This window comes from Monodon monoceros, unplaced genomic scaffold, assembly GCF_005190385.1.
Source record: "Monodon monoceros isolate NGI ecotype Baffin Bay Population unplaced genomic scaffold, NGI_Narwhal_1 Super_Scaffold_2, whole genome shotgun sequence".
In the NCBI taxonomy this organism is placed as follows: Eukaryota; Metazoa; Chordata; class Mammalia; order Artiodactyla; family Monodontidae; genus Monodon; species Monodon monoceros.
Window position 1 is genome coordinate 89,045,669 of NW_021703776.1, and position 26,926 is coordinate 89,072,594.

The 26,926-nt window shown below is 41.0% G+C and overlaps 1 protein-coding gene across 2 annotated transcripts in view; it reads right to left on the reverse strand.

The window, feature by feature from the left end:
• PTN (pleiotrophin) overlaps nucleotides 1-23,124 on the reverse strand; it is a 94,142-nt gene extending 71,018 nt beyond the window's left edge. For both annotated transcript variants that reach the window (XM_029233843.1, XM_029233842.1), the window contains exon 1: nucleotides 22,591-23,124. The gene's annotated coding sequence lies outside the window, so the exon portion shown is untranslated. The remainder of the gene's footprint in view (nucleotides 1-22,590) is intronic.
• Nucleotides 23,125-26,926: the final 3,802 nt, after the last annotated feature.

The following is a 26,926-nucleotide window of genomic DNA, read 5'->3' on the forward strand; positions in this document are numbered from 1 at the left end:
GTGGCATAGGACCTGCGAATAAGGGCTGACATGAATAAGTACCCTAGTAGCTCAAGGAGTGGATGTTGAGCTTGGCCAGAAGGTTTAAAGAAGATTTCCTGGGTAAAATGGACTTGAGCCTTTCTTCACAAGAAGCAGTCTAGTGCAGAGAGCCCACTGGAGATGAAGGTTTGAAATGGACCAAGAATTTCAGCACCTCACATTTCCCATGCTGGCCCTGCTAGTAATTCCAGCAATTCCAGAGGCTTTAAAGCATAGAAATGAGTTCTTTTTTTTTTTTTAACATCTTTATTGGAGTATAATTGCTTTACAATGATGTGTTAGTTTCTGTTGTATAACAAAGTGAATCAGCTATACATATACATATATCCCCATATCCCCTCCCTTTTGCGTCTCCCTTCCACCCTCCCTATCCCACCCGCCTACGTGGTCACAAAGCACCGAGCTGATCTCCCTGTGCTATGTGGCTGCTTCCCACTAGCTATCTATTTGACATTTGGTTCCTTTATACAGCATTTTACCACATGTGGCTCCACATTAAATATTAACTTTTATATATTTTACATATATTTTTATGTTTTTTGTTATAAAAATATATTTTATACTTATATTTTATGTTACATATATTTTATGTTACATGTATTTTAATATAACATATATTTTGTTACATATATTTTATATTTTGGGCTCATCATACATAATTTTTAGACAACAAATGGTAAGCGCTAAGCTTCATTTAACCTTGTGTTCCATTTCAGAGACCTGACTCACAGATGTGTGTGCTCTGATTGAATGAACACGTGAGTGAGCAGCGTCCACAGACATCTCTGAGTGGAGTGCTTCCTCTCCTTTATCTTTCAGGGCGTTCATTTCATTCACTGTGAGTTTATAAATGGCATGGATTTTGGAGTCAGACAACCAGAGTTCAAATCCAGCCTCTGCTAATCACTTGGCTGATGACTTTCAGAAATCTACTTAACCTTCCAAGGACCTCGGTTTCCTTATTTGCAAAATGGGATAATAGCCCTTCAAGTGAAATAAGGTATTTGAAAGCAGTAAGCATAGCCCTCAATACATAGAATTAACTTCCCCCGCCGTCAGCACCCAAGTTTCTTTGTTCTCTGGCATTTTAGTGACTAGTGTCATTGTCTTTCCCTTTTACCTTACTAAAGGGAGAAGCTTCTAATCCCCCTATCTATCTACCCACCTATCTATTTCTCTATATATCTGTCCTCCCCACTAATATCTAAGCTATGTGAGTTCTGGAGTAACACACACACTAGCTTTCGGATCTCGCCTACTAACCCAAAGACCTTGTGCTTTACTTAACAGCTCTCAGCCTCAGTGTTCTCATCTGTAAAATGGGGTTCATTCGTTTCCATTCTTTATAGAATTATTGTAAGGATTAATTGAAGTCATTTACATAAAGGATTTATCAGAGACCCTGGCTCAAAAAATGTTAGCTATTGCAAAGGTTAGCTTTTTCTCTCTTCCATTTCCTCTCAGGAAGCTTAAGTCTCTAGAGGGCATGACCTGAATACCCATAACCTGAGAGTTCTTTTTTGAGTATTTCCTTAAAACTTGACATTGAAGCAAAGCACTCCCAGGGACTGAAAGCACACATCTCTGTCATTTCACTGAGACAGCCACTCTCCTCACAGAGCTCATAGTTCCTTTTTTGGCTGCTCGGCTTCCTCTGTAATCACCGAAAACTCAGGATTTCTCCCCTGTAGTGTTTTGTTTTCCATTTTATCAGAATCTGACTGAGATCTCAGACTGTTTCTGGGCATCCACAAAGGGTATTCAAACCTGCCCAGAAGAGGAGAGGGACAAACTGCCAAGATCTCAGGACTCGGAGGCTGGGCGCAAGGCCTGGGTTATCTTGCTGATGTGGGCAACGCCTGCTGCGTGGTCTCCAGCCTCTCACAGCTTTGCTAGGACTCACTGACTCTATATTCTTCTACACTGAGGTTAGGGTTTAAGTGACATCAAAGGGTCAGAGGGAATGTTAAGATGGCCTGGGTCACTGTTTCAATCCATACTCAATACTACTGCCCTCTTTGATACCCTGCCCCCCCGGATACATAGACCACTAATTAGGAATCCGCATGGACGAGTTCCCATGACATTCTAAAAGGCAGAAAACAAATCCCTCCCTTTTTCTAGCTCTGAAATTCCCTTGCACATATATATACGTATGCTTGATATGTGCTTGGAAGATACAAACACATGCATTCATTTCTAAATGACAACCCCGAGCATCCTCAATTTTATTTTTATTATTGTTATTAATTATTATTATTTTATGCCACGGGTGAATAAAATAGTCTTATTATTTCTTTTCCTATTCACCTTTCATCGTAATTCACCCACACACTCACACACAGCCCTTTCCCATGCTCACACTCACTCCTCACTCACCTGATAGAAAAAATAAAAGCCACACATGGGGTCTAAAATCTCTTTTTAAAGCAGAACATTTTAGTGTCCAACTTAAAATGCAAACTGTATTTTCTAACTATTCCATTCTGCTGTTTTCCTCTTAGAGTTTAATACCTGGCCCTTGTGTTAATAAATATATATATTTTTATAAGATTATGAACACTTTTACTCCATATACTTAAAGCCATGGCTGGGAGAGATTTTAAAAAAAGGGAAAAAAACTTCTGGGCAGTGTTTAGGTAGGAGAAAGAGAGCTAAAACAGGAATCAGGAGTACTGTAGAAAAAAAATATGACGCTGGACACTGAATAGAGAAAAGTAAGTAAACTTTTATAACATCGTGGGGTTTTCCCCAAGTTTGCATCATTTGTTTTCTCTTGATTTTCTGACATTAGCTTGTCAATTGAATTTCATTCCTAACAGCAGTAGCCTTACACAAACCAGCACTCTGGCCTCTCGGGCCCTGCAGCTCATTGTCAACCTACCCCACGGGAGACCTTGTTATTCCTCTTTAGAGGTCTGAGTGTGATGGTTATTCATCTCGCAGAGCAAGCTGGGATTGGGGGAACCCTCTGTGTTAGAACTTCTGGCTTGATTTTCTGTAGACTCAAAGTCAGCTCTGAGGTGAACTGTATGCGCTGTGGCTCTGTAATGAGCATTCAACAATGTGCTTTGTGTCCACAGGTGTCCCATTCAGAGCATCCAAGCTAATGGACAGTTAAGGAAATGACCCAACAGCTGGCAGGCCTCCCCTGCTGTTGCCAATATTGTTTTCATGCTCTAGGCGGTGCTGAATTATAACACACGCGCAGCAAAACTAGCACAGAAGCCCCACGTCCACCACTCTCTGCTCCTCCAAACTCTAAGGTGAATACCACTTATCAGACTGGCTTCGGGCAGCCTTCTACCTGCATCAAAGAAATGTTTGCTTTGCAAGAAGATAATCCTTTAAACCAAATATGGCTTGAAGTTGTTTGGCTTTAAAATAGTTTTTAAACTATTCTCTCTCTCTCTCTCTCTCTCTCTCTCTCTCTCTCTCTCTCTCCATATATATATATATACACACACACATATATATACACATATACATGTATATATACACGTATATATTTTATTCCTATTTGTATATTATGAATATATGAATAAGAATGAAATGAATATACATATATATTCACAGTTTCATATTTCACCACCTAAAAAGATAACCCAATGTCTTTGTTTATGCCCATGTGCTAACTACAAACTTCATATGGCAATATTTCTCTTGTCATTAATAGTGCTTATCACTGATGCCAAGTTCTTACATGATAGATGATAAAAAATGTTTTACATGTGGATTTATAATTTCTCTATAGCAATATTATTTTTGCTAGATATTTACTAAAGCTTGAGAAACTTTTTTAATGAACATTAGCATATGGTTCCCTCTCCTTGTCTAAACCCTATTTAATATTCATTTCTCAGTTGAGATACAGCCACAGACTTTGGAATTCAAACATATGATCCCAGATTTAAATACATGTAATCAGTAAACATAAAATATTGTTTAATGCTTAAGTCTTGAGTTAAGGTTCTATTCATAAATTTATTATTAGAGTTTTTATTTGTTTTTTTTTAAACAGACCATACGTGACTAAGTAAAACAGTATGTTTAACATTAATAACTGTTTAATTTCCATAAATATATTGTACTTCAAATTACAGAATAAGAAGTTTAGACTTAGTTATTGAAATTGTATGAGATAACATTTTAACAGTTGTTTTTATCCCTGCACGGGAACAGAAAAAAATTTGGTGGAAACTCAGTAGGCCTTTCCTGATACTCTCCTCCCTAAACCATCCCTCCTTCCCTTGACAAACACAATCATTCTCCATCTAACTACCCTGTTTTATTTTCCTCATAACTTACCACTAACTGAAATTGTGTCTACTTATTTCGGTCTTCATTCATCAAGAATAAAAGCATGTACCCTCTACATTTTCATCCTTGTGTTGCCGTATAGTATAGTATGTGGGCATCCTATAAATATTTGATGAGTGGGGCTGCTTCCCTGGTGGTGCAATGGTTGGGAGTCCGCCTGCCGATGCAGGGGGCGCGGGTTCGTGCCCCGGTCTGGGAGGATCCCGCGTGCCGCGGAGCAGCTGGGCCGGTGAGCCGTGGCTGCTGGGCCTGCGCGTCCCGAGCCTGCGCTCCGCGGCTGGAGAGGCCACGGCAGTGAGAGGCCCGCGTTTAAAAAAAAAAAAAAAAAAATTTGATGAGTGAATAAATGGGTAGATGTTTTCATCTATACTCTATTTTTAAAAATACAAAATATATAATCTCATATAGTTATTTCTCAGAAGTAATACATAGACAGATATATACAGGCAGTCACTGCTTTACACAGAAGTGTGAGACAATAAAAATGGTCACGTAAAGTGAAACCATGGAAAGCAACCTTAATAATCATTGGGAATAGTTATGATTGTTCCTTGAGCTTCAAAAATCTTTTGCCAAATCATTAAAAAAATCTTACTATCAGAGGTAAATGTATAGGGAAATAAAGAAATACAGCAAAGTTCATACTTATTTAGTATATGGTAACTTACAACATTAGAAATGTTAAGATTTAAAGTGTTTCGTTTTTTTGGTAAAATACTGATCAAGACTACTTTGAACAGCTTGCTTTCTTTTTCTCACTGTGTAAATTACAATACAGAGTGAGCATCTTTTCTATGCCTTGGCCAATTGTCATATGCCTTTCTAGGTCTGGATTGGCCTCCGACGTTTTATTCTTCATGCTTTCAACATCTTAAAATATACTTGAGAATTAAGTGAGTTTCTTGCCAGCATCAGTCCCTTTGGGACATCTTCGTCCTCTTTGTTTTGGCTCCCTTTCTCATTTACACAGACAAGCGTGGCTCCACTAAGTGTCTCAGACTGCGTAATGCAGAGCCTCTCAGCTGGCAGCAGTGTCAACGTTCCCACCTACAGGTATTTCTTCGCTAACTCCATTTATGTTTCATTGGAATTTCACTTCCAGTGTTAAATCACCTCTCATTTCTTGCCTGCACATTCATTTCTGTTGGCCAATTTCTTCTTTAAATTGTCTGTTTTTGAAAAATGTCATTGGGTTTATACTGGGAGACAAGGAGGCAACAGTACTCCATGCTTCACTGTCTGTGCATAAAATGAGTAACAGATGCAGAGGGACCAGTGATGGGCAAAGGATGAAGGAAGTGATGTGACTGGTCACTGATCAGAAAGCAAATCTATTATGGAGTGATTTGTGGACTGAGGAGCTAGCAGTTTAATTTGTACTTTATGCAATTATTTATAGTTAATATCCTCAAATTTGAACCATGCTGCTGGGGAAGAGGTGCTAATTAACTAAACTGTAGTAACAAAAATTCATGCACATTGGAACCATGCAAAACAAAAACTGCCTGTAATTGAAAGTACCATTTCTCTCTCAAACTTTCACATGACTTCTATCTCTATGTATGAGAGAAGCTACTTTAGAAATGTGCAAAATCGGGTTTTTACCCTCAGAAGTCATGTATTAAAAACAGAGGGATCATACATTCCTTATTGCCTTTCCCTGAGAATAGAGAGCTGTAGATTTTTGGTTAGTGCATAGGTCAAAGAAAACAAGATGTTGTCACTGTGCTGCTACATATTTGCATGTATTAGCCAGGATCAGAAATGCATGAATCAGTGGTTTTCAAACTTCATCATGTGTTAGAATCACCTAGATGGATTATTAAAACACAGATTGCTGACCCCACCCTCCGAGTTTCTGATTTAATAGGTTTGGAGTGGTACCTGGGAATCTGCCTTTCTAATGAGTTCCCAGGTGAAAGTGATGCTGCAGATCAGGAACCACATTTTAAGAACCACTGACTTAAGCACATTCGGAATCATGAAGAGAAAGAAAAGAATCGGGAGACTAAAATCTGGCAAGAGCACAGAAGCTAAATCAAAGTGCTTTGGGTATCTTAGAGATCTTTTATTTTAGGCTTCTAGTTTTACAATTAAGGAAGTGGAAGCCTGCAAAATTCAAATTATTTAATTCAAATACAAAATTAACCAGACTTAGAGTCTGGTCTAAAACCTAGAATCTATAACCAATACTTTCTGGAAGATAGCTAGCACCATAAGAGACCCTATTCTCAATAGCTATAAGGTGAAACTATGACACACACACACACACACACACACACACACACACACACAAAGAGTTTCTCAAACTTTGCTGCATATGAAATGGCCTGGTTAAAAATAAATATTCTGATTAATTAAGGTTCTGATTTCAGAGGTGGAGGATGCAACCCCATGAGATCCAAATGCATGTGAACTGTTCTTTAAGAAACTGCTTTAGAATTGTGTAAGCCAATGTTTTAAAGCACAGAATCTATACAAAGGAGAGAACAGAATGCCAACTTTTTTTTGAATTATTTTTACAAAATACTTTTACAGACTATGAAAACTCCCCAAACTATCCTATGAGATGGATGAGGCACCTTCTTGGAGAAACCTTGGTCAAGCCTCCTCCATTCTAGAAGCTTCCTTTTCCTCATCTGTATAGGGGTAAAATTATTAAAACTGATCTCAGGGCTTCCCTGGTGGCACAGTGGTTGAGAGTCCACCTGCCGATACAGGGGACACGGGTTCGTGCCCCGGTCCGGGAGGATCCCACATGCTGTGCGCGGAGTGGCTGGGCCCGTGAGCCGTGGCCGCTGAGCCTGCGTGTCCGGAGCCTGTGCTCCGCAACGGGAGAGGCCACAGCAGTGAGGGGCCCGCGTACCGCAAACAAACTAACAAACAAACAAACAAAAAAACTGATCTCATACAATTGTTCTGAGGATTAAATGAGATAAAATATATGAAGGCAATTTGTGAAGGGAAAAATATTACATGGGTTTTAGTTGTTAGCTTCATTATAGAGAAGCCTAAACAGGATATGATTTTTTTTAATATCAAGTGGAGAATCTGCAGAAAAAAAGATTCTTGATTGTATTACAATAGGCTCATCCTGGCAGAAGCTTACTTATTGGTCAAAGGAACCAGAAGAGGTAAAACCTCTGTAAAATCACAGGACTTCACCTTCACAGGCCCCAAATTACGTGGAACAGGACTTGGAGACTAAATCCTAATCTGGAACAATAAAAAATATAATATATCCTAGGCTCCATGGTTTTCTTAGAAAACATCTTGTCTAATCTCTGTCCCCAAGACATTTCCTGCCTCTTCTGACTCTCCAATGAACTGGGGATTGGAAACCAGACAATTTTGACTTCCCGAGCTTTCTTTTCTTTTAGCAAAGCTAAAAGAATAATTTTTAAGGAAGGAAAATGAAAATGATCCATTTACCTCGACTCTGCCCTCACTATGAAGGAGGATCCTGGAACTGGAGAAAGAAAATACCAGAAAGGGAGAAAGAGTCTGCCTTCCCACAGACTGTTGGACATAAAGACACTTTCTCCCTTTGAGGGCCCATCACTTGTTTTTCTCCACATATTTTAATCAATATTCGTTGAGCCATAACAATCTGGCTTCCACAGTCACTCTGGTGCTGAGTTTCATGAGTAACTACTTTTTCCACTGGCTGCAGAGGTAATGAGTCTGTACCTGCTGGCAGAAGATCATTCCTTTGAGCAAAGCAAAATCAGCAGTTTCAAGGAAAGTGTGGGCATCTCAGTGTGGTGATCAGCCCACATCTAAAATGTAAACAAAGTACAGAAAGCAACTCACAGGCCAACTGATCTCTTTTGGAGGGTGTGGCTTCAAACCATTCCATGTGCATGTGAAATGCCTAGACCTCATTACAGAGTTTTCCTGAAAGCTGATGCATCCAAGGAAACCTTAAAATAAGGACCAAAGTCATAACATATATTTCCCAGAAAATAAAACTGTTAACACGGCCTTACCTCATTCTAGCAAAAGTATGTCGCAAGATCTCTTGAGGAGGAAGGTATAGTACTGAGCTCGGGGATTTGAGTTAGATGGGAGCCTGGTCACCACCGTCCACCACATGCCTGAGGCTCCTTCTCATGAAAAGGTCTCCTAGACCTTGAGGGTGCCCATGAAGGTCAGAGACCTGTGAAGCCTGAGTCCGGCTCACACTCTGTTCTGAGGATAATCCAGTCTCTCCACAATTCCTTCTAGCCCAGAACACTTCCCTCTTCCCCCCATATCAGCTCTTTCTCTAGACTTCTTCCATCAGTGGCACTGGAATTCTTTCAAATTGGTCAACATCTCATTTTTCACTACCCTATCATGCCCCTACCTTCCATCCTAACATCTAGACTTCCATCCTAATGTCAGATAGCTTTTCTTTTCCTTCATAGTGTCTCCAGAAAGAATTCCTCCTAAGTACCTACTTATGTCAAGGCATCAGAAATCCATCCATCCATTCATTTATTCATTTATTCATTCTTTCAGACATTTGGTATCATGCAAAGCATTGGGCTAGTTAAGTAAGGGAGAGACAGTCATTTAAAATAACCACTGTATGGTAAGAATGAAGTCAGGATTCACACTCTTGTCTCTACCGAGAACTCCCACTTTCTCCCTTATCTTTTTCAGTCTTTAAACACAAGTCAGGAGACACTTCCTCTTGGAAGCCTGCCCTGAATCCACCCCCAGCTGAATTAGGTGTCTCTCTTATGGGCTTTCAAAAGTGCCTATCTAGATCATTGCACTGATATTGCATCCATTTTCTGTTGATGTGCCTGGCCCCCAACTAGACTGTGAGCTTTAAAGACAGAGACTGTGTTGTATTCATCTCTGCGTTCCTAGTACTTAACATAGAGCCCAGTAGACTGTGCTCATTGCATATTTTTGAATGAATGAATGAATGGATAAAAACTATGAAAGAAAAATCATAGAAAGTTGTGAAACAGAATAAGGAATAAGTATTCATTTTTAACTAGAGGAATGAAGACAATTTTCATGGAGGAGATGGTATTGAAGCAAAGCACTGAAGCCTGAACAGGATTTCCAGAATTTGGAAAGATCAAGGGCTTGGGGGGAGGGGTGGTACACAGAGGATTACTTTTTAAAACCTAACGGATTCTCTCCACCTCTAATCTGTTACTTCTCTGAAAATAATCTTTCTTATACTCTAGCAAAGTTTTTTGTTTTCCTTCCTTGCTTGTGGAGAACCTTCAGTGATGCCTTACTATCTATCAGGATAGAATCCGAGCAGGTCAGCTTGCCCTTCAAGGGTCTTGCTATCGTTACCCAAAACTTTTTTCTAATCCTAACTTTCACTCCTTGGCCACCCACTGACTGCACAAATCAGGCCCTTCTGCTCTCTGTCCCCCAGTATCTTGCTTTTTATCATCTCTTTGGCATTCCTCTTTCTCCATCCCTCACCTACAATGCCTTCCCCGTGCCTTCTTGCCATAGACAATACCACTCTGTCTTTGAAAACCCTACCCCCTTCATGCAGCCTCCCTTTTCCACTTCAGATTGGAATACCTTCTTCTTCTAGACGATGTGATAACAACTCGTTTACCATTTAATCATCGTATGGTTTTCTAACTATAAGCCTGCTTTGTCCCCCTTATGAGGACCGAAATAAGGTACCTACAAGCTAGGATAATGGATGGTGGCTTTTTGTAACATGCACAGTGTTCCAGACAAATATTCCATTGATGAAAAATTCTTGGTAACTTATGCACTACTCTAAGGATGTACGAGGAGTCTTTCCTTCAGGCAGACATCTTATTATTCAGCTACCAGCAGATGGGGGTGCTTACCCTAGATATCATATTTAATTTAATGAGAAGAAATAAATTATCTATTATCAGTGTGTCTACGTTATGAAATCACTAACTTTGCCTATGTTATGATATAAAAACTTGCTACTTTCCTCCTTCATTGATAGAATTATAGTTATTTTTACCTCTTCCGTGCAGCCAAAGTAATGGCATTTTTTTTAAACTGTGTGACTAGCCCTTTAAGATAGGTGCATCTTTTTCACTGTTTTTACCCTTGCCCTCGTCATCGTGGGGCTCCTTCATGCTTTTCAGCCTTCCAGGCTTTGCCCCTCGTCAAACCACATCAATACCAGTCTCAAACCTTAATCGTAAGCAGCATCTACTGGGATAAAGGCTCAATGCTTCACGTAAAGGAGCAACTTCATCACACACAACAGGCTGCAGGGCATGGAGAATCCATCACCTAACCTTTCCCAGCCTCTGTCCATCTGTGCCCCACTGTTGGATATCCAGGCTTGACAGTGAATGCTTTCCAATGGGAAACTGTAGCAGGATTTTTTTTCCCATCCTTTGGTCCCTATTGTATGTTCAGCTGCACTGAAGCTAGCTGCTAATCAAAGCCAGAGACTCTCATACACAAACAAACAAGGCATTGTGGTCTCCCCTGGGGCTGGAACACAGCAATCCAACAAACAATTTGGTCAGGTGATAGCAGCCTGGAGGAACAGACAGAGCATTGCCCAGACATCCTCCTGTCTTCACTCTCCCCCTCCCCTTCCTCAGCACGAGCCAGTCGAACCACCAGGCCAGGAGAACCGATGCTTGAGAAAGCAATGGAGAATAAAACAATATGCAATAATATGCAGTCAGAAAGGTCTGGTCTGACAACAGGATTCTTTGTCCAAGAGAGTGTATTCTCTAGATCATAGTGAGGTAGGAATAAAATACATAGCATGAGAGCATATTCCTGGATGCAGGAAAGAGGAAGAAGGAAGGGATTGGACCAAAATATCTTCAGATGCTCACTGGGCCCTTGTCATAGGACAGTGGGGTGGCGGTGGAAGAGTGTGATTTAGGAGCTTTTTTTTTTTTTTTTGCGGTACGCGGGCCTCTCACTGCTGTGGCCTCTCCCGTTGCGGAGCACAGGCTCCGGACGCGCAGGCTCAGCGGCCATGGCTCACGGGCCCAGCAGCTCCGCGGAATGTGGGATCTTCCCGAACCGGTGCACGAACCCGTGTCCCCTGCATCGGCAGGCGGACTCTCAACCTCTGCGCCACCAGGGAAGCCCTGATTTAGGAGCTTTGTGGTTAGATATATTTGGTCTACAATCTCAGTTCTACGTCTTACTACCTCGTGACCTTGGACGAGTTACTTAACCATTCAGAGACTCGGTTGCCATTGTTAGTAATGTTGGGGAATTGTGCTCAGAAAGGAAAAAGGAGGGGAATGCTAAGACAAGAAAGCAAGGTCTTCAGCTTCCAGAAGTAGCTAGTGATAGAGGATGACGGCTCCTCCCTGGCCCTGGCAGTTCCTAGGAACACAGCCTCAGAGGCACTGGTAGCTTCTGAACTTTGACATACTGCCATGTGTCCCCAGAGCACATCAAGGGAAACTAGGGATGCCCATGGCCAGCATGAAGCCTGGATACAAGATGTCTTCATACGACAGCAGGAGCTGGGACTCTGGGTGCCTGCACATTGATAATGGAAACATCCCTGAGTATGAAAGACAGAGCAGAAAAGCTAGAGATGCCAAAGAAAATGATTGCTCACATCACAGTTTTTGGTTAGGGCAGCCAGTTAATGTTAAATCTTGCCAGGGTTGGTGGAGATTGCAGGAGAGAGGGGAAATTGAGTAGGAACTAGGTTAAAGGTTATCTTAATTCTATGAAATGATAAACATGAACTGAGTACCTGCTATGTGCCATTTGTTATTTGGGTAGTGGTAACGAGAAAGAACTAGAAACAACTGTCTAGCAGTACAGTATAGAACAGAGAGGTTCAGTGGGAAGATGCAGGACCACTGAAACTCAGAATTAATATAGTGACTTTCTTTAAATACAAAGGGTAGACAATCCAAAATGATTTAATAATTGAAGCATCTTCATATGGAGACCTACAAATGGAAATAAAATCAGTTAGATGCTATCTTGAGGAATCTATTATAAGATCTGCAGATTTACTTCAGGAAACACCAGTCAATATTTCCATGTCTTATCCTTTCTAGGAGGTACCTTAAATGTCCCTCAGTTGCACATGGTGCTCCTCATTGGGTATGTCCACATCCTCATTTCAGTAAAAGTCAAATTTATCAGATAAGCCACAGTCCCGTAGTTTCTCCATTTCCAGCTTCTGGGAGAGAATTTTTTTACTTGCTCCTTAAAGCCTTACTAACTATCCTATACTCAACTGTCACATTTCTCACCTCTTCCAGTTCAGAGGTTCCTGGCCTCCCCACAGGAACTCCAATCTCGCTGCAGCATTAGGAGTCACAGTAGATACAAATATTTGAACATTCTCAAGGGACAACGTGTGATTTTGCTTAAATTCCACCAAGAATAGAGATAAGCAATCCCATGTCACGTTAGATGAGTAGTGAAATCTATTCCCTTTTGAGGAAGGCAGCCCCTAATACTTACGCTGATCTTCCTCACCAAAGAAACATTAAAATCACCTTAAGAAGAGTGGTCACACCTTCCTCTATTCTATACTTATTTTCAATAGTTGCTCAGGTTCCAATAGATGATGATAAATCTGGCTATACCTTGGTATGGACTTGGAAGTTAGACAAGGAGAGGGGTCAATCTGAGATGGGAAGGAGGCAAGGAAATAATATTTGTTCTTCAAAATTAAACAATTTTTAACAGGAATGCCCAAGTCTAAGCGTTTTTCTGATTTCAACAGCTATTTAATGTTACACATTAGAGGCGGCAAACGGAAGTCAGGGTAGAAACCTAACCCAGGAAGCTAACTAGTGTGTGTGTAGCTAAGCCCTGGGCCTGGAGGGATCCTGTTGTGCCCATGAAAGGGAGCCTCTGGGTCTTTTCCTTGGTCTCCTTTCATGATCCCCCTGCAAGAGTGGGGGAAATATGAATAGAAACAATGGGGTGCAGAGTGTACACTTTATGGATTAGTTGACTCCAGTGACCAGGTTGTCTAAGTCATGGCCCTGCATCCAAGATTGCTCAAGTCCTATTTGAGGCAGCAACTCTTCACTAGAACAACTGATTGATTCTGTTTTGCCTTCAAATACTTCCTCTGAGAGGAACATGGAGGGGACAGGCTGGTTCCTGTCCTGGAATGACTTCTTGGCATTTTTATACTAAGAGGCATGTAGAGCTTAGGAGATTTAGAAAGCAAACAAGACAAATCCACTGGAGAGAAACCTCCTAACGAACCCCACCAGAGCCAGATGGGCCAAAAGGGCCCAAAGAGAGTTGCCGAGCAGTTCATCCAGAGTGGAGGAGACCTCAGCGCTATCTAGTAGAGTTTTCTGTGAGGTCTGAAGCTCCTCTCCCCAAGCTCATGCTTGGCTTCTGTCTATCAGATTTTTGGATGTTCTCCCTAAGGTCTCAGTTCAAGTCCACTTCTATTTCTTTTGTCTTCTTGGTTCTGCTGCCTTTGAAGTTAACTGCTCTCATTTTAACCTCTTGCAAGAGAACATCACTGGATGAGATGTTGGAAACCCACAGTTAGCTTGCTTTTAGGAAATGTGGATCTAGTTAGAGAAAAGTTGGTAGAAATCCACCTCTACCAACTTATTCCTGCTAAATTGCTTTTGATCTGTTTCTCCAAACCAAATTCATTTATGACAGCCTTGAAGTACATCTTCAAATCCCCAGATATCATATATCAGAGGGCAAACTCTGTGATCCCTAACCATCAGACTCAAACCACTGTTTTAAAAGGCTAGAAATCATTTCAGGCTCAAGTTGGTGGGAATCCCAATACTGGCATAGACAATAAAAGCCTTCCACCCCTCCTCTACAAACAAGAGTGCGGTTGACAAACCCAAATTTGATCTGACTCACTTTAAACTAGAGCCAATCTGTACACTATTCATTCCAAATAATAATAGAGCAAATAAATAATTCACCCAAGGATGCCAAGCCCTGGAGTGACGTGCATCAAAGAGGTTTGCTGCCCCTGCAGGTTTACCCACGTGCAGTGCATTAGGCCCTCTCTTCTTAGCCCAGAGCAGCTCAGAAGTTCCGCAGGCTCCTGGGACCTGCTAAGGGGGTGAGATTGGACCTGGGTGGGATCAGGCAGCTGTGGCTTCCCTGGGGAGACTTTTACCCCTGGATATGTATCTGGAAGGGTCCTCAAGGTTAAGAATGGAAGATAATGTTTACTCAGCTTGACCTTTAATTTGTACACACTAAGGTCCACAAGATTATCTGTTCCGTCTAAACAGCACATCCTTTGCTGGGAGAAAGATTATTTGTTTGCTTCATGGGATTATGTTTGTTTGTTTGCATTTTTCTATTTCCAACTTTGTAATGAGAGTCCATCAGATTAATTTACTAAGCTTTCTTTATGATTCAAATTTACCCATGTCAAGCTAAATAAATTGAATTTCCATCTTAATTGGCCCACTTAGTAGAAACAAACGCACATGTTAATGTGTGGAAAGCTATAAACATATAGCATACATCAATTACTATGTTGATCTAAAAAGCAGGACACACAATTATTTGTGCAACTATTTTCAAAGGTTAACTCAGAAAAACTATGAAAGTGTATCAGAGTTAACAGTGGTGTCCATTTTGAGCAGGATTATAAGTCATTTTATTCCTTCTTCATAATTTAAAAAAATTTAATATCTTGTAGCATGGACATTTTTATAGAATGAGAAAAAATAATATGTTTCTCCAGGTATATATTTGTGTTTTCCTAATAACAAACATAATAATGAAAAAACCCTTATTGTTTTTCACATCATTAAAATTAATCAAACTTTTCACAAGTTTGAAATGAATTGAGCTGTATGTAAGATTCTGTGTTTTGCCAGAGTCATTGAATTTAACAGTTAACTATATATTGTAATCAAGAAAAGAGGTTGAGAAGAAAGGCTTTACATTATTGTTTCAAAACTTAAGTACCTCCACCAGTTAAAATAACATAATAAACTCCCTGCTTTCTTTCCTATAGCAGCTTCAGGCTTCGTCATTTGATGACCTTGGACCATATCTAAAGAAATATCCTGTACCCAGAAGGCAACATTCTTTTATAGAAAATATTTTTTGAAGAACTAAATTGGCCCTTGCATAAGATTCTCCAAAGCTGCAGGATATTTTTTTAAGCCAAAGATCCAACTTCTGACTTAACATGGACACCCCATCTGGCCAACTGGAAGATGCCCAGTGGAAGCCTTTGGATGTTCTAATGCTCAGAAATGAAGGCCACTATGTGTTACAGCTTCAGCAATGATTCTCTGCTATGGGGAGCAATAATCCCATGGGCAGGTTTAGAACAGGCCATATTATTAGCAAATAAGGAAGGCCATTATGAAAACATTATTTTAAAGTTTTACATGGTCTCCATTTGTTTTATCCTGAGTGGAGACTTTCTCTGTTCCCTAAGATTGTTACTGAGATATGTTCCGTATTGATTGAATCTGGACTCTGAGGCAAGAGTCCTTGGCTCCTTCCTTAGGCAGCCCAGCATCTCCCAGGAAGCCACACAGATGGATGATCCCTGCTCTACTTCCCTTATGGTGTGGAAAGGCACATCCAAGGGAAAAACAGATGTTCAAACCTTAAATAAGAGAATACTCTAGCATTCAGAAAGCGTATTAAGTTACATCTTTCTCATCGTAAGAATGAAGTTTCCTAAACACTGTTACTATCACTTACACCCTCGCAGGGGAAGGCTCCAGAAGAAGCACTGGTGAGAGGCCTGAGATCACACCTGACAAAGGGCCTTGTATTCTTAAGGGGCTCAGTCAAGTCCATAGCAATTCGGATGGTGACTGCAAATTTCTTTTATAAATAATCCAACATTGTAAATATGACTCGCACGTGAAGATACAGGAGTGATCAGCTTTTGCAAGCACATAGTAGGAAGTGTTATCGTCAATGACCTTCGTTGTGTGTTTTAAGCTATGCATGTCATGATTAGAGAGTTCTGATTTCTTGCCTGCTCTCCCAATTTATGGAACTAAACACTAGAGACTGGTCACTCAAAGTGAGGTCCCCAGACCAGCAGCTGCTATCGCCAGGGAGCTTGTTAGAAAGGCAGACCCTGAGAGTCCACCAGAGACCTACTGAATCAGAATCGCATTTTAGCAAGATCTCTAGGTGACTGACAAGCACATTGAAGTGTGAGAAGCACAGCTATAGTATAAACAAAGTGCTGCTAATCAACTGTAAAAACCTATTCTCACTAAATTGTGAGAATAACCGATTGAAATTTTTGGTATGCATCCTTTACAACTCTTAGGAAGCCCTATAACATAATATTTAGTAAAACAATTCATAACCATTTTAGTTTAACCTTTTTTAGAATTGTCTACTCACTTTTTTTTTTCACTCTGACCCCGACTTCCTTTTCTTCACACCTGTCACACATCTTTCCTCCTACTCGCTTCATCTGGTCAAACTTACCTTTCAGCATCTTAGGCAATCTCTAGGGGTCCTGAGAAAATGATAACGACAAGCAGCAGAACTGGGGAAAGAGACAGGCAGAACTGGCCCCACTGATTTCATTAACAGTAGCTTATGTTTAGTGTAGCAGTTTACAGTTTATAAACGGTGCATTGTTACGATTTACCTTTACCACCAGCCCGTGAGGTAGGCAAAGCATCTATCGTACCATCACCCTCAACACCACCATCATCAACATCATCACCGGCTTACAGATGAAAACCCTGAGGTTCCAGGAGATACAGGGACATACTCAGCATCCGGCAGGACTGCGATGAGATAAATGCAGGCTCCTGAATCCAAACCTGAACTCTTTCCTCTGAGCTGACGGCTCCATGATGGCAGCAGGGCCACAGCACATGGCTATGGGTGTCACCAACATCAGCAATGAGATGGCTGCACCTTGGCTTGGGAGTGCCCTGTAGGCGAAATGCTTTCCTAGACACTGTAGGAAAGGCCAAGGTCAACAGTCTGATTCGGGGACCTTACATGTCAAATTCCCTGGGGCCTGGGGCATGATCACATGTTCCGTGTGTTTCTTTTCAGGAGGGCATTGAGAGAGAACAGTCTGAGACTAGAGAGGGCAGAAGCATTTCAAGAAGAAGAAAGTCTCACCTAGGTTTCTGTTTGTTTGTTTTCTCATGCCAGCTGGACATGAGAAATAAAGCAGTGGGGGAGGGAAAGCAAGGGTGGACTTTCATGGGGGGCGGGTGGGCAGGGCTGCATCCCCTAACCAGCATTTCCATTGTCCTCATCAAATACTCCGTAGCAGTCAGACTCTGGGTTCTGTCCTTCACACTCATTTTCTAGATTAATATTCATGTCAATCCTTCCTAGGTATTAGTGCTGTCATCTTAGGGATAAGGAAATTGAAGCAAGAAAGACCACGATATTTGCTAATGGTCGCACAGCTAGTAAGAAGCGTAGTTGTGGTTTACCTTGATTTCTTTAAACTTAGAGCTCAAATATTGGAGCATTACAGCTAATGTTTCTAATACATCACCTGCATCCAGGTGCCCTGTCACATGTCCATCTTCCTTGACTCCACCTCTCAAATCAGAATCTCTGGGGATGGGCTCCAGGCATCTGGATGCTAAGACATGAGTTATTCTGATAAACACCGAAGAAAGGAAACCGCTACGCTGGGTGATTTGGCCGCTTACTCTACATACACTGAAGTTTAGGTTTGACATGAGAGGCAACTGAGAAAGAAAATTAATTAGTCAGAGGAAGATATGGCATTATATTATAGAGGAGAAAAAAATATCCAAACTAGGAATTTTAAGATCTTTTAAGATCGTCAAGATTCTTGTATTAAATAATGGGGTCATCTTAACCTCTTTGAATTTGTATCCTTATCAATTAAAAAAAAATCCTGTTCAGCCTACCTAAGTAGAATTGTTATGAAAATATGATGAGAAAATAAATGTTATTAGTTCTGAAAAGCAAAGGCCTGTAGCCACAACGAAGTTATGATGAAAATAATGTCCCAAGTGTTCAGTCTTAAGGCTTTGAGTAACACAGTTTGTTAAAGAAGAGGTAAGGTTTCCTTCTCCTTTATGCAGGTGAGTCAGAGACCATGCAAGGTCGAGAGCCTTAAAACGAACAAGGTGAAATATGATTAGGAAGACGCTCCAGAGAACTGGCAGACCTATATGACGTTTGCAATAAAGGAGGTAGAGGAAAAGACAGGAGAGCCTTCTTCTAGAGGTTCAAGGTTGAGAATGGGGTGCTTGGGTTTAAACAGGAAATTGGTACCAGGTGATGTATAGAGGGATTGAGTATAGAAAGCAGTCAAGGTCATTGGAACATGAGGAAGAGCAGAGAAAATGGTATTCAGAGTCATTTACTTATTTTTTCACTCATTCATCAGATATTCATTGGGCATTTCAATGGTCTCACTCTAGATATGCTAGGGTTCTGGAGAGGAATGAGAGAGTCCCTGCCTTGTAGGGGTGCATGGTCTGGGTGGGGTGGAGCTGGTGGTAAAAGTGAGTAATTCCCAGAGGTAAACGATGTGCTTTTCCAGTGTTGGCGCTGCTGGGAAAGGAGGAACTGAAGTCCCCGGAAGGGTGGGTGGAGGGGGGAATTAGAGCGCCACCTAGAGGGAGGATTTGCCTGGGAAAACCCTCCCTTGGCGCCGTTGATCTCAGACTCATCCAGTTTCACCCAAATTCCACAGCTGAAGGTAGAGGACTTGCTATCGTTCCCTCCATGTCTGTGATTTCATTGAAGAACAGTCATCTCATATCTCAGTATGAAAAGTGGAAGAAGTGGGAATAAAAGGTGAGAGATACAGAATGCTATTTTTGCCTTACAATGATGTTTTGGTTTTTAATAAGCACAATTCTTAGAATTAAGAGCCCAAGTGTCAGTTACTATGACTTACTTCATTCAAGATTAATATGTAGCAATAGATTTTTTTTCACTAACTATGAAGTTTCAGAATCTAAGAACTCTGCTTTTAGGAAACTCATTATGATGATGTTTTTATTTGAAATATCACTTTATCTTAAGCCTACTATGAAGAAATGGCTCCAAAATAAAGCCCAGTAGAAAAAATTAAGTTATTTCTCAAAATATCTTAAGCATGAACTATTCACTGTATTCCCTGCTTACTATGAAGAAATAGGGATTTGTGGTGAATGTGATCTACATAATCAAATCTGCAATATTACCGTAATTATAATGCCCTCTGATAACGTTACATTATGGTTATCCTTCTAAACCACAGAAATCTTAACTTGTCATTTACCAAATACTAAAATAGGAACAAAAGGCTTGTTATATTTGACAATCTAGAAAGATCGTATGACACCTATGCCATGTGGAAAACGATTCCACATACGAGACTGGGAAGAAGTGCATGGAAAAATCGCCCAGTGGATGGAAAATTGAATGGGCCATAAACATCAAGAATGGAGAACTTTCCAAAGTGAGGCTGTGGCCCAAATTCCACTCAAGCCAATTGACTCTGGAAGGAAAAAAGCTGGCCCAGCTTGTAAAGAGAAGCGCCATATCTGAATATTATTTTACCCCAGGGCAATGACATGGTTTTGTGTCAAAAGGAAACAAAAGTTCTCTGATTATTCATTAGAACTGCAGCCAAAAGAGACAACATTCATCACCCTTAGAGAAGCTCCACTCAGCATCCAAACAAGGGCTGTTGGGAGGCCTGACTCACCTGATGCTTAAAGATGAGCATCTCTTTAAACTGGACTGACCTGCACTCAGGTGTAAACCAGCTTGCTCCCTGATCACCCTGGGTGGTCTCAGTTTGGGCATTACCTTTAGGAGAGAAGTCAAGGACAGCCATCCTATTCACTATGTCACAATATTAAAAAGTGTAAGTGTTGGGAGAACTGGAATTTATAATCTGAATTCTAACTACCGGCCCTCAATCCACCATTAACTAATACACCATTTCGAACAAGCCACCCAAACTCAGTCTCCCGAGAAGATTTTGAATAGTAATAAAATACCACATGGCAAATAAGAATATGATCAGAATTCACATGAGAATGTCATTTAAATAAGAAAGCAAGAGTATCTTCAAAAGGAAAAAAATATTTAAACCCAAAATACTTAATTTCTAGGATTGATTTTATTGATAAAAGTGATTAAATTATTTGGGGACCTTATTTCTCTCAAGTTATTTCCAATGATCAGGTTCTGTGAAAATTCAAACCAGGCCACTAGCTTTTCTAGAGTAAAAACATCAAAAAGTTTCATTAAAAAATGTGGGTTCTGCCACATATTGCTATATGTGAAGACTGAATAGATACATGGAAATTTTCAATAAATCAGTAAATTTATTACACCCAATACCATGAAAAGAGGTCCAGGAAACCACAAAGTTATGTATTATAAACATAATATATTGTACTATAAATATTTTAAATATATGTTATCATCCTCATTCTATATAATACCCCATCGAAAAGTCAGAAAATAAAAAGTCACATATTAACTGTAGTTTCTTTTGTCTCACACTCTAGCTTTGAAAATACAATACCTTTGTACGGACAAGCAAACATCTGGAACACAGCACCTAATGCGTTAAGTATGGCTTCAGGTGGGTGTTCCTTATAGAGGCCTTTCCCTAAATGATAAAAAAAAAAAAAGTCCTAGAAGAGGCCTGGGAACAGGAGGAGAGGAAAGATCAACTTCTACAGATTTAAAATACGATTAGAGAATTAAAAGCACCAAACTTTCTTAAAGCACAAAATAATGGTATTAGAGGGTTTTTTCACAACATAATTTTTCAAAAGCTCATCCTCTAATTTAAATGAGAAAGTACAAATATTGCCACTCTAAAATAACTCATGTCCCAAAGGGAGGAAAAAAGAAAATACCACTCCAATTTTCTTAGAATTTAACTGGACTATAATTTTTTTTTAATGATTTGGTCTTTAGAATGCATAATTTACTTAAAAAGGAACATAATGAAATTGAAAATAGAAGCTTTATTTTCTACGCTGGGAGACACCTCTTTTGTTTCACTCCCATTACCTTTCAATATTTCAAATATCAGTTCATCCCCAGATGATCAAGGGGTTGAAAAGGGCTTTGCTGTTTCGTCAACTCCACATTTGCCTGAGATCATGAAATTGCTTCGTTATGTTATTAGTTCGAAAGCTCCTCTTGATAGTTCCTGGACCTCCTCCCAGGCCCTTCCCTCCAACACACACACCCGTAGGTCACCTTTCTCAAGTTGTTAAAGCAAAATGCCTTAATAACCCTCCAGATGAAAACAAAAGACGCCAAAAGGCTGGAACTTTGATTTCTCTCAAATTGTTCATTCTCCCCAACCATCACCTCCCCCCACCACATGCCACTCCTACTTTTTCAATGTATCCCCCAGACTTACAGAGCAGCTGTTAACAGAGGTAGGGGTGAGTTAACAGGAGTGTAGATAAACTCTGTGTGTGTTCTGGTGTTCCTGCGTGTTCTGTTAAAGAAAAAGATGTGTGTGTGTTGAAGAGAGAGCAAGTTTTATGTTCTGTGTGTTAAGTAGAGAAGGGAAGGAGTTAAATACATTCCTCTCTTTTAAAATATTTTAACTTATTAGAAACATCAACTCAGAAACTAAGAATCTAGCAGATTGGTAATTAATATACCCTAGCTTTATGTGGGTGAAATAAAAAGTTCAAGTGTCTCTGTACAGGGCAGTTCTTAAAATTATTCAAATGAGAAATGGGATTCAAGGTGTGTCTTTTAAACTTTGGACGTAACCATTTCTAGAACCTTTCCTGGGCTGGCAGGCAGGACAAGGAGTGCCCGGATGCTCTGCGAGGGACCCGCAAGGTCAGCTGGCACTGGGAGGCACAAGCCCCCACTTGGTACCTAGAAATGCCAGCTAAGACGCATCAGCTGGCAAGCCCTGGGGCAATCCGGGAAGCAGGGGAAGGATGGGAAAATGAGCCCTGCTTGCTCAGGCTGCCTTTCTCTCTCTTCTCTACCCAGCCACAGACACACCTACTAACTCAGGTTTTACAAAGAGCAAAAAAGCCCCTGCGTGTTCTCCATTCCGCTGGAAGCAGGAACACAGTCCAAATGCGCACATAACATCACAAAAGCTTCTTTCCTTCCACCCATCTATGGGCACCCTGACCAGACGCCCCCAAAATATGCCTCTGGAGCAAATCAGTTTTGAAAGCAGCCGCACCAGCAAAGACACCAGCAGCCCCTCTCCCACTCCTACCACGATCATCCGCGGGCACCCAGAAAAGTGGCGGAGGATGAAGGGGAAGTCGATCGGAGAGCCCTCGGAGGAACCGCGCAGTCCCTTCCACTTACTCGGAGTTGCAAACGTGCCGCGTGCGCTCAGGCTGCCTTTGTTGGTCGGGGCGAGGCTTTCTGCCCGGAGTCCAGGTACCCGAGTCACTGCTGCTCGCGGCCGCGCCTGTTCCCCGCCGCCGGCACGCACGGTGGCTCACTGGTCTCTTTCTTCCCCTCTCCCCACTTTGGCTTTTCCTGTGCTCTGCGGCTCCCTTGGCGGGATTTTCGGACTGGAAGGCGGGGAACCAGACGGATCCTGCCTCGGAGTGGAGCACGCCCTGCCGGGGAGGGGACGGAAGGGAAATGGAGAATGGGAGGGAGGAGAGGAGCTGGCAGGGAGAATACGAGGGCTGGGCGAGGGGGGGGGGGGGCGGCGCGCCTTTCCCTCGAGAGCTGATTGGGAAACTTATTAAAAGCAGGGTTCACCAGGGGCAGTATCTCCCCACTCGCGCCAGCACGCGGATTTGAACCCAGAGGCCAGAGGATGAAACCCTGTTTCGTTTTTAGCAGAGACAGATGCAATATCTCTTTCCCAAACTTTGTGCATGATCTCTCTTTTAGGTGGGTGCGCACCCCAGTTTATCAAGTAGCGCATCTTAAATGGACGATTGATGGCATCTTAAAGTACAGTTTGGGCCCCCGGCGATTCTTTTTAAATGATATTCAGGGTGGAAAAGCAGTCTTCAAGACCAGGCTCTCATTTGTCCCCACGCCTATCGCCCTCGCCCCGCACAGCTTCAGTCACTTCAGCTGTCAGTCCCATCCCACCTGCGCGTCACCACATGTGCAAAGGACTTTTTTGCGCTTGTCACAGAGTGACAGATGTTTGAAAGTTCCCAATTAAATGCCGCTTTCCTTTAGGGGGCTCTTTCCTTTTCTGGCTTCCCTGGTGCATTTAGTGACCTATTTAGTGACATGCCTTTGACACCCAAGAATTTAGGGGGTTAACGAACGTAGCTCAAACTCCGAGGTTTGTAAAACTCAGAGGCTGGAATTCTGTGTCTTTCTGGAATTACATTTTTCTTCGAATGAGGAAAGAAGCTAAGATAATATTCCTAGGATTGTTTAAGTAACACATAGATGAGTATCTGTGATATAGATGAAAGTATTGCACAAAAATGATTAAGTATAAAACAAATTTGCCCAAACATTCTCAAAAAGGAAATTTTGAGGTTCTCCTCCGCTCATCCGTTTTTTCCTGCTCTTTGTCTTGCTGCTTTTACTTCCTTTCAGCTTATCATTTGATGGCGCCCACCCCAAATGTGGTTGCAAAATATACTTCCATTTCCTGTAGTTCTGAGGTAACATCCTTTTAATTCAGTTTGATAAATATCTACTAAGTGCCTTATATAACTCTTTTTTTATTAATTTTTATTGGAGTTGCTTTACAATGTTGTGTTAGTTTCTGCTGCACAGCAAAGTGAATTATTTATTTATATATATATATATATAACCCCCCTCTTTTTTAGATTTCCTTCCCATTTAGGTCACCACAGAGCATTGAGCAGACTTCCCTGTGCTCTACAGTAGGTTCTCATTAGTTATCTATTTTATACATAGTAGTGTGTATATGTCAATCCCCATCTCCCAATTCATTCCACCCCCCTCCCTGCTTGGTTTCCATAAGTTTGTTCTCTACATCTGTGTCTCTATTTCTGCTTTGCAAATAAGTTCATCTGTACCATTTTTCTAGATTCCACATATAAGCGTTAGTATACCATATTTGTTTTCCTCTTCCTGACTTACTTCACTCTGTATGACAGTCTCTAGGTCTATCCACGTCTCTGCAAATGGCACTATTTCATAACTTTATTGCCGAGTAATATTCCATTGTATATATGTGCCACATCTTCTTTATCCATTCATCTGTCGATGGACACTTAGGTTGCTTCCATGTCCTGGCTATTGTAAATAGTGCTGCAATGAACACTGGGGTGCATGTATCTTTTTGGATTATGGTTTTCTCTGGGCATTTGCCCAGGAGGGGGATTGCACGGTCATACAGTAGTTCTATTTTTAGTTTCTTGAGGAACCACCATACTGTTCTCCATAGAGGCTGCACCAATTTACATTCCCACCAACAGTGTAGGAGGGTTCCCTTTTCTCCACACCTTCTCCAGCATTTATTGTTTGTAGATTTTTTGATGATGGCCTAAGTGCCTTATATAACTCTTAAAATTTACATGTACTTTGAACTCAAGCTAAACCCCAAAATAAGAAGCATTGTTTTGTGGGAAGTACTTCTTAGAGACTTAGGGACTCTGACGGCTATGTAGACAAGTGTACCATGGAGGAACTGGCTGGGGACGAAGAGCTGTTTCTACAAGCAGTGCTTTGAATCAGTCAATCAATCCATCCATTTTTTCAAAAGCAGAGGCATCAGAAATTCACTTACACACCTCTAGTCTGTCCCCATAACCAAACTCTCCATACACCTGCCACACACCATCCTCAAATGAAATAAATGACTAAGGAACTATCTTCCTTCTACACACAGACTTCCTGTTGCCTGTTTCCCTTTTGTGATCCCATTTACCCAATGAAATACAGCAATGTTTGTTTTAATCTGATTTTACCTGTATAAATTGTGGAGGAATGGACATTATTACTTTTTATTATTATTTTTCCCAGACCCTTTACTGAAAGAGACTTCTCCATATTCACTCTCCCTCCATAGGGGTGAAATTTCCAGGCTATTAAACAAGGAGTTATCCATTTTCTCTACATTCTTAAACATTATCTTAACATCTACAAATGTAACATGTTGCTACCAGTTATTATGGTGTTTATCTATAGGGTTGATAAAGTAAGCATGAGATCCCCACGATTTCCACTCCATTACATGTTATATGAAAAATATAACCCTTTATTCAAATAGGAACATATGAAAATTATTTACATGAGTGGTTCTCAACCAGGAGCAATTTTGCCTTCAAGTGAACATTTGGCAATGACTGGAGACATTTTTGGTTGTCACAGCTTAGGGGAGGGGTTGTTACTGGTATGTAGTGAGTAGAGGCCAGGGATGCTGCTAAACATCCTACAATGCACAGGACAGCTCCCACAGCAAAGAATTATTTGGCCTGAAATGTTAATAGAGCTGACATTGAGAAACCCTGACAAACACTATTAACCATTGCATTTTTTAATTAAAAAAATTTTATTTATTTTTACTTTTTTATTGTGGTAAAATATGCAATGATTTTTAAGTGTACAGCTCTCTGGCATTATGTACACTCACATTGTTCTACGATCATCACCACCATGCTTCCCAGGCTCTTAATTAGAGATTATAATGACTGGATGGGGCCATAATTACCATTTTTAACCACTGTATTTTAAAAATATAAAGGAAGATTAAAGAGAGTTTCTTTTTAAGAAATGGAAGTCTATGAGATTGATATTAGCCCAGCACGTACACCAAAGTTTAAGAAGATGTTTTCTAATGCACTCTAAAATGTGCAACTTCAAATCCAAACTCCTTCCTGTGTCACAGTCATGGGTCTGTTGATCTAAGATTTCAAGTCATTTCATTTATTTAGCTGACATTCTCTGAGCACTTAAGTTTTTGAGTGAATTGAGCCATGGACAGAAACAGATGAAAATCCCTACTCTCATACAGCTTACATTTTTGTTTATATAAATAAACAGGCAAATGAAATTAATTAAGGAATTAAATTTTTTTAAGGATGTGATAAGTGCCATGGAAAAAAAGACCGTGAAGGAAGATGAAATCATCAATTTGGGGGAAGAAAAACTTTCTGGGGAGAAATGTGAGTGAAGACTTAAAAGAGGTAAGGGAGCTGACTAAGCAAATATTGGGGAGAAGGACCTCCAGACAAAGGTCAGCAAATTCAAAGGTCTGACTTTGCCGGATGTGATAGAGGACCCGTGGGAAGGTCACTGGGGCAGGAACGTAGTGCATGGAGGTGAGGAAAGTAACAGGCCAGATCATGCAAGGCCTGTGTCCACCGCAAGGACACGGGAATTCCACTTTTATTCTGAACGAGGTGGGGAGCCGTGAAGAGTGGCAGAACAGGACTCTGGTCCAACAGGGTCTCTCTGCTGTGTTGAATGGACCACATGAGGGCAAAGGTGGAAGCAGAGATCCCAGTTAGGAGGCTACAGCAGTAATCCACTGTCCAGACATTTTCCGCATGTCCCTGTTTCTTGTGAAGAATAACTAACCCCAAACTTACCCTTTCATACTTTCTCTGTCCCCAAAAGCGCCTGTCAGCAGTCACCTTGGTTTGCTCATGCCAGTTCCCAGCCTCTCCAGGGGTAATTAATGAGCCCCCTGCATGGGTGTTACCAGGCTAAGATATAACTAAATGCAAGATGATTTGAAGTCATA